Source organism: Euprymna scolopes, chromosome 17, assembly GCF_053919585.1.
Source record: "Euprymna scolopes isolate OS-2025 chromosome 17, ASM5391958v1, whole genome shotgun sequence".
Classification (NCBI taxonomy): Eukaryota; Metazoa; Mollusca; class Cephalopoda; order Sepiida; family Sepiolidae; genus Euprymna; species Euprymna scolopes.
In genome coordinates this window covers 118,951,850-118,959,052 of record NC_136498.1, presented here as the reverse complement: position 1 = coordinate 118,959,052, position 7,203 = coordinate 118,951,850, and the positions used below count along the sequence as shown (strand labels likewise).

The following is a 7,203-nucleotide window of genomic DNA, read 5'->3' as shown; positions in this document are numbered from 1 at the left end:
GTGGCTTAAGACGTCCTTACGAGGGAATGCAAACGAGTCTGATCACATTTTTTATAACAGTCCAGCCAGAGTGTCCCCTCAGGGGGTTGGGGCGGATCTGGATGCTCTTCCTACATCTCACTTTAAACTAACATAACCTTGTTTCAATGGGGAGGAGATAAATAACCCTTATCTTGTTGCTAAGATCAAAGTGAAGTAACAGGTCTGTCTTGCGACGGGAAGAAAAAACATCGACGACCGACGCAATTTTTATTTTTGCCATAATGTAACCCCCCCTCCTTGTTTTGGGAACTATATATACCGCACAGTAAAATCCGATTTTGTATTTAACTTTGTCCTCGTGGGGTTGGGTGTAAAGAAGGATTTTAAGCAGCCAAATAGAAAATCATTGGCCTGCTTCCCGGCCGACTACAGTATGGTAGCCTTCAAGTCCAATGTAAACAAGTTCTTGTTGAAACTTTTCCTTAAATAATCAAATTGTACCAACATGCGCCATTAACGATTAGTATACTACCACCTTACATTTATTAACTCTTATCCTCGAATAGCCTTCAGGCCTTGATAAGTGGTGACCCTTTATGAAAAATAGTAGCTGAATAGAAAATTGTTTATAACTTGAATTAAAGTTTAAAACAGACGAAATGCTAAAACGAAGATGAGAAAAACGGTAAATTTTCGCACGCGCACCTGGCGTATCAAAGAACGGCAGTTTATTCACTTTCTTGTCACATAGAAAAGCAAAAATGTTTCATACAAACCCGACGCCCCTAAGTAAATCCACTGCTCCCGTTTTGCTGGTGAGAAAATCACAGTTATAAATATGGATCCAGAGTTTTTAAGGGTTTCCTACGTGAATTTGTATATTCCATTTTTTTCTTCTTCTTTTGTCGATCTAAGTTGCGTTTGTTTTGTTGTCGTTATATATTTTTCTCGCTTCATTTGTAGTTTGTGAGCAAAAGGAAAAAAGACACGACTATCCGCAAAGGCGCGGAGAGAAAAGTAAAAATTATGACAATCTGCCCGTGTGACCCGACGACGTCTATACGCGCTAACACACGTAGTATCAGCGGTAAGAGTTACCGGCTTCGTAAGTTGCATGCGTTTGCGATATAGCCCTTCCACCCCACCCCGCCTTCCTCCTCCTATCAACACCGCGCTAGGCTTTACAGCGTGTGAAAGAGTACACACGCGCACGCGCACACACACATGCACACACAGATACGCACACATACACACACAAACACATACATACACATACATACACATACATACACACACACACACATACACACACGCGCACACACATACACACACACGTATACCTACCTTTGCCGCATTACGGGTGACTCCTCTCTCTCTCTGCACTGTTTTTCTTTTCATTCTTTCTAGACGCCTGACCAACTTTCGAAATTCAGGTTGGAACTGGAAGATGAAGATGCCTTACTCGTTGCGTGATTTCGGTTTCTTCCGAAACCATCTTCATGGGATGGATATCAAATAAAGAACTTGTATTTTTAAATGTTTAATAATTGTTGGAGCAGAAACCGTGTGATAGTCGTATTGACAATATGTTAGTATTAATATTAGAAACGTCTTAGGATGGGTTCGTATGTATTTTTATAAATAATTTGTGTGTCTGTGTGTGTGTGAGTGTGTGAGTGTGTGTGTGTGTGTGTGTGTGTGTGTAATTTTCCCTTCTACCAATTTGGTACCCCTAAATGGGAAGCGGCATATATATTGATTTTTCTTTTAAATATAATTATCTACTGACACGTGTTTCGGCCTCGGCCGCCACTCTGATGAATCGTAGACGACGAAACACGTGTCAGTGGATAATTATATTAAAATATATCTATATATCTATATCTATATCTAGATATCTATATCTATATCTAGATATCTATATCTATATCTAGATATCTATCCACACACACACACACACACACACACACACACACACACACACACACACACACACACACACACACACACATATATATATATGTTATTTTATTTGTTTTTGTTTTTGCTATATTTGGGAATGAATTCAATTATTTATACGGTGCATTTTAACCTAAATGCGATTTGGGAGTACTTTTCCCTTTGACTAATTTGGTACCCCCAAACGGGGAGCGGCATAAGTGGATGATTATATTTTAAAAACAATCATATATATATATATATATATATATATATATATATATATATATATATATATATATATATATATATAAATGAAACGATGTTTATTATCTTCAAAGACCTCACTTGTCCTCTCACCGTTTTATGACTCCCACCCAGGTTACATTCTAACTTGACAAACGAAATAGGAAAATGTATTTGGTTGAAATATCACTTTTGACGGTAATTCTTGGCCTGAAGACGTAATCTCCCAACGCGGGTGATTACAGAAACATGTATGCACATATGTAGCCATTAATGTTTGTATAAATAAAATTAATATATATATATATATATATATATATATATATATATATATATATATATATATATATATATATATATATATATGTATGTATGTATGTATGATTGTTGAGCTGGATTAAATCCGACGATATGAAATAGAATGGAGCTGGAAGGACCTGAATTTTTTTTTTTTTTTTTTACACGGTGGTCACCACTTATCAAGGCTCGGAAGCCACTCAGGGATAAGGGTTATTGCAAGTACAGTACGTTAGTGTGGATATTTAATGAAGTGTTTACTTAAGAGGGCGGTTCATTAGGAATTTGTTGTTTATGTTGGACTTGAAGACATCCAGGTTGTAGTCAGGTGAGAAGCAGGCAGACGGAACAGAGTTCCACAGGCGTGCAGTTCTAAGAAAGAAGCTTTGCTCATGGAATCTACGTTTTGATTTAGGCACAGATAAAGAGTGGGGAAAACTTTTGACAGTGGATTCAGCTAGACGGGTGTTTTTCGTGAAAGATTGGCGAGGGGTAGACCAGAGTTTGGAGTTCAGACGAGAACCTGCGATGGAAATAACGATAAAACAAGGAGAGGCTCGCAACGTCTCTTCTGTGGGAGAGATGTTGCAGGGAAGAGAAAAGGCCATCGCCCACTAAGCCACGAAGTCTATTTTGTACTCTGTCAAGGCAGGATAGGCTGTTTTTAGCAGCTCCTGCACAGATATGGCAGCAGTATTCCATCCTTGGACGTACTTGGCTTTTATATAGATAGAGAATTGCATCAGTAGTGAGATATCTTCTGGAGCGGTAGAAGGATCCCACCATCTTTCCAGCGACCTTGGCAACAGACTTGATGTACGTGTTCCATTTCAGATCAGGAGTAAAGGTCAAACCCAGAAGCTTGTCAAAACATGGGGCTTCTCCTAGATGAGAGCCATCCATTTCAATTGATGCCAGATGGGAATCAGAGCGTTGATGATGTAAAGATAGGAGTTTGGTTTTAGATGCATTAAAGGTAACCAGCCACGTCTTCCCCCACTGAACCACGCGATCGAGATCAGAGGAGAGAGAATCAGAGAGAACTTTGTCATTTACAGCCTTTGATGTGTTGCCGTAGATTGTCGTGTCATCAGCATAGATATCAACGAATGATTTAAGTATGTGTTTAGGGAGATCATTGATGTAGACCAGGAAGAGAGTTGGGCCCAGGATTGACCCTTGAGGGACCCCAGCCTTAGTACTGCAGGCCTCTGATTTTTGTCCCTCGACCACTACTCTTATGAGCCTATCGGAGAGAAATGATTCAATAATTGAGAAAACATTTCCAGTTAAACCGTAGTTGGAAATCTTGTGAAGTAGACCCTTATGCCATACCTTATCGAAGGCCTTCGATATGTCAAAAGCAATTGCCCTGGAAAGGAAGCCTTTGTCAAGATATTCACTAATCCTATGAGATATAACCGTTAGCACATCTGCTGTAGATTTTGCAGAACGGAAACCATATTGTGTGTCACTAAGAAGGTTATTTCTGCTGAGGTGGTTGACTATTTCTCTATTTAATATGGATTCCAGCAACTTACTCATAACACACAGGAGACTTATCACCTAAATTCTTAAATACAGGGCATACTGATGAGGTTTTCCAGGGTGTTGGAAAGTACTTCTCCTTAAGGCAACGCTTAAACAGTTTCATAAGTATGGGAGCAAGTTCTGGTTGAAGCTTTTTTAACACTATAATTGGGATGCCGTCAGGCAAGTTGCTTTACTGAAATCAAGGTTCTTGATTAGCTTGGCGACCTCATGCACAGAAATTTTTTCAAGAGAGATCGTCATTCAAAAGGGATGGTCATTGACTATCCCTCTTGAAAAAGCCCACATGAATCGTTCAGTATTCAGGTGACCATACCTCTTGAAAAAGCCCGCATAAATCGGGCGAAACGTTGAGTATTCAAGTCTTCCACCTACATTCTATTTCATATATATATATATATATATATATATAGGTAGATTCTTAATTAAACTATGTAGAATTGCAACAAAATTTATTGCTTGACAAAGGAGTAGAAACAATTATGAAAGTTTTTTATTTAACATATGAGGAAATGTTGTTAGCAAAATGTGATTTTGAATTTTCCTTTTTATAAATTGAAAATTAAAATTGAAGTGATGATGGTAAAAGAATACTCCAAGTTGATATACATACAAACATACACACACACACACACACACACACACACACATATATATATATATACATACATATATATATACAACATACATACACACACACATATATATATATTTGTGTTGTGCTAATTATATATATATATATATCTGTGTGTGTATTGTGCTAATTATATATACATATATATGTATGTATATATATATGTATGTATATATATATATGTATATATATAAATATATATATACATATATATGTATATATACATATATATATGTATATATATATGTGTTTATTTATATGTATATATATATAATTAGCACAACACACACAGATATATATCTGTGTGTGAGTTCTGCTAATTATATATATATATATATATATATATATCTGTGTGCGTGTTGTGCTAATTATATATATATACATGCATATATATATGTATATATATATCTGTGTGTGTTGTGCTAATTATATATATATATATATATATATAAATTTTATACTTTGTTTTTGAAATGTCGTTACTTTCAATGTATACCGTTTTCGTTTAACGGGCCTAGATTGTTATTTTAAAACCATTCACCGTTAATTTTTGGTTAAGCTCAATGTGTATATTTAATAGGGACAGAGCATATATAGTGCAAAATTTTGTTTAAAATTCAAAGACTCACGTTTTCATTTTTATAACCTTCGTTTATTTCCTGGATTTTTCCATTACAGCTGTTTCATTAATGAGTTGGCAATTTTACGATTTATGTTTCCGTAAAAATATCCTATCCCCCACCAACTTCTTCAGATGTTTATCCATTTGATTTTTACACCAAATGCTATACTTTTTAACATGCTGGACATCGTATTCGGGTAAAAAGATTTCCACAGCCATGCTTTCTCACTTCCCCCATCTTTTGGTGTTATGTAAAGATAGTTTTCCGTTTTAACCGTACTTTCGTATTTTTATTTTTTATTAATTAATTATTCATACCATTTGTTGTAAAAATCAAATGGATAAACATCTGAAGAATTTGGTGGGGACAGGATATTTTTACGGAAACATAAATCGTAAAATTGCCACTCATTAATGAAACAGCTGTAATGGAAAAATCCAGGAAATAAACGAAGGTTATAAAAAAGAAAACGTGAGTCTTTGAATTTTCAACAAAACTTTGCACTATATATATATATATATATATATATATATATATATATATATATATATATATATATATATATATATATGTGTGTGTGTGTGTGTATGTGTGTGTGTGTTTGTGTGTTTGTGTGTGTTGTGCTAATTATATATATATATCTGTGCGTGTTGTGCTAATTATATATATGTATCTGCGTGTTGTGCTAATTAGATATATATATCTGTGTGTGTTGTGCTAATTATATATATATATATGTGTGTGTGTGTGTGTTTTGTGCTAATTATATATATGATATATATATGTGTGTGTGTGTTGTGCTTATTATATATATAATATATATGTGTGTGTGTGTGTGTTGTGCTACTTATATATATATATATATCTGCGTGTGTTGTGCTAATTAGATATATATATTTGCGTGTTGTGGTAATTATATATATATTTATATCTAATAGATTGGGAAGAGTATTTAAAGTTGTCATAAAAAAACTTTTTAAGGGGATAAAACAGCAGTCATAGTGAAGAAATTGGCTGGCACCCACAGGCTCCTAACCCTAATCCTAACCCTAACCCACAGGCTCCGATATAAAGCAAAAACGGAGAACTGCACAAAAATAAATATACATAAGCAAGTTTGTATGTAAATGCACATAGCAAAGTATAAGTAAACACACATACAAAAATATAAATGTATAGGTAGATGGATATATTAATTAATTAGTCCGCAACAAACAAAATTAAAATTAGATTAATATAATAACATGTGCGCATGGATACACTCAAGCAGAGACTGCAGATATTAAGCCGGCTAAACATAAAGGAAAGAAAGAATTACAATTATAAAGTTATAGAATGCTAAGAAAGTATGTAAAAAGAGATGTATAATTTTATGGAATTATGTATCTAAAGGGTTAATATTAGAGCTATATAATTTCAAATTTGCCATATTTAAATTTGTTCTTATGCTCGGAATAGGAGATTAGTTCGTTTTTAGAGTTCATTATATTGCTACTTTGAGGGGTAGTAATTATTGTTATAGCATCGGCTGTGCAGAAGTGACATGATTTAGAGCCTGGAGTATGAGACTAAAACTTTTTAGGATAGTCCATTAATTGAGAAGGAAGCATTGAGTTTTTTTTAAATTTTAAATATGCGACATTTAAAGATGTACACGGCATTTCTACACCCGATAGCAGTATGCTGAAAACTAGAAATGCCGTGTACATCTTTAAATGCCCCATAGGAGAATGTGTCTCCAAAAATAATTCGTACATTGGCATGACTCGAACCAGCATCTCCCGTCGTTTAACATGTCACCTGTCTTCCCGGAATAGCTCAATCTATCAGCACCTTATAGCACACCACACCCCTAAAAATGAGTTTAGAGACATATTAATAAATAACACGGCCATTTTAACTGTCTCATATTGCGAGGTGCGCCTCCCGATC

At 35.0% G+C, this 7,203-nt stretch overlaps 1 protein-coding gene across 1 annotated transcript in view; it reads right to left on the bottom strand.

Annotated features, from left to right (window-relative positions):
* The window catches only part of LOC145296927 (uncharacterized), a 279,866-nt gene extending 278,791 nt beyond the window's left edge, over positions 1-1,075 (bottom strand). Inside the window, exon 1 of the mRNA XM_080143129.1 lies at positions 759-1,075. The gene's annotated coding sequence lies outside the window, so the exon portion shown is untranslated. The remainder of the gene's footprint in view (positions 1-758) is intronic.
* Between the last annotated feature and the right edge of the window lie 6,128 nt (positions 1,076-7,203).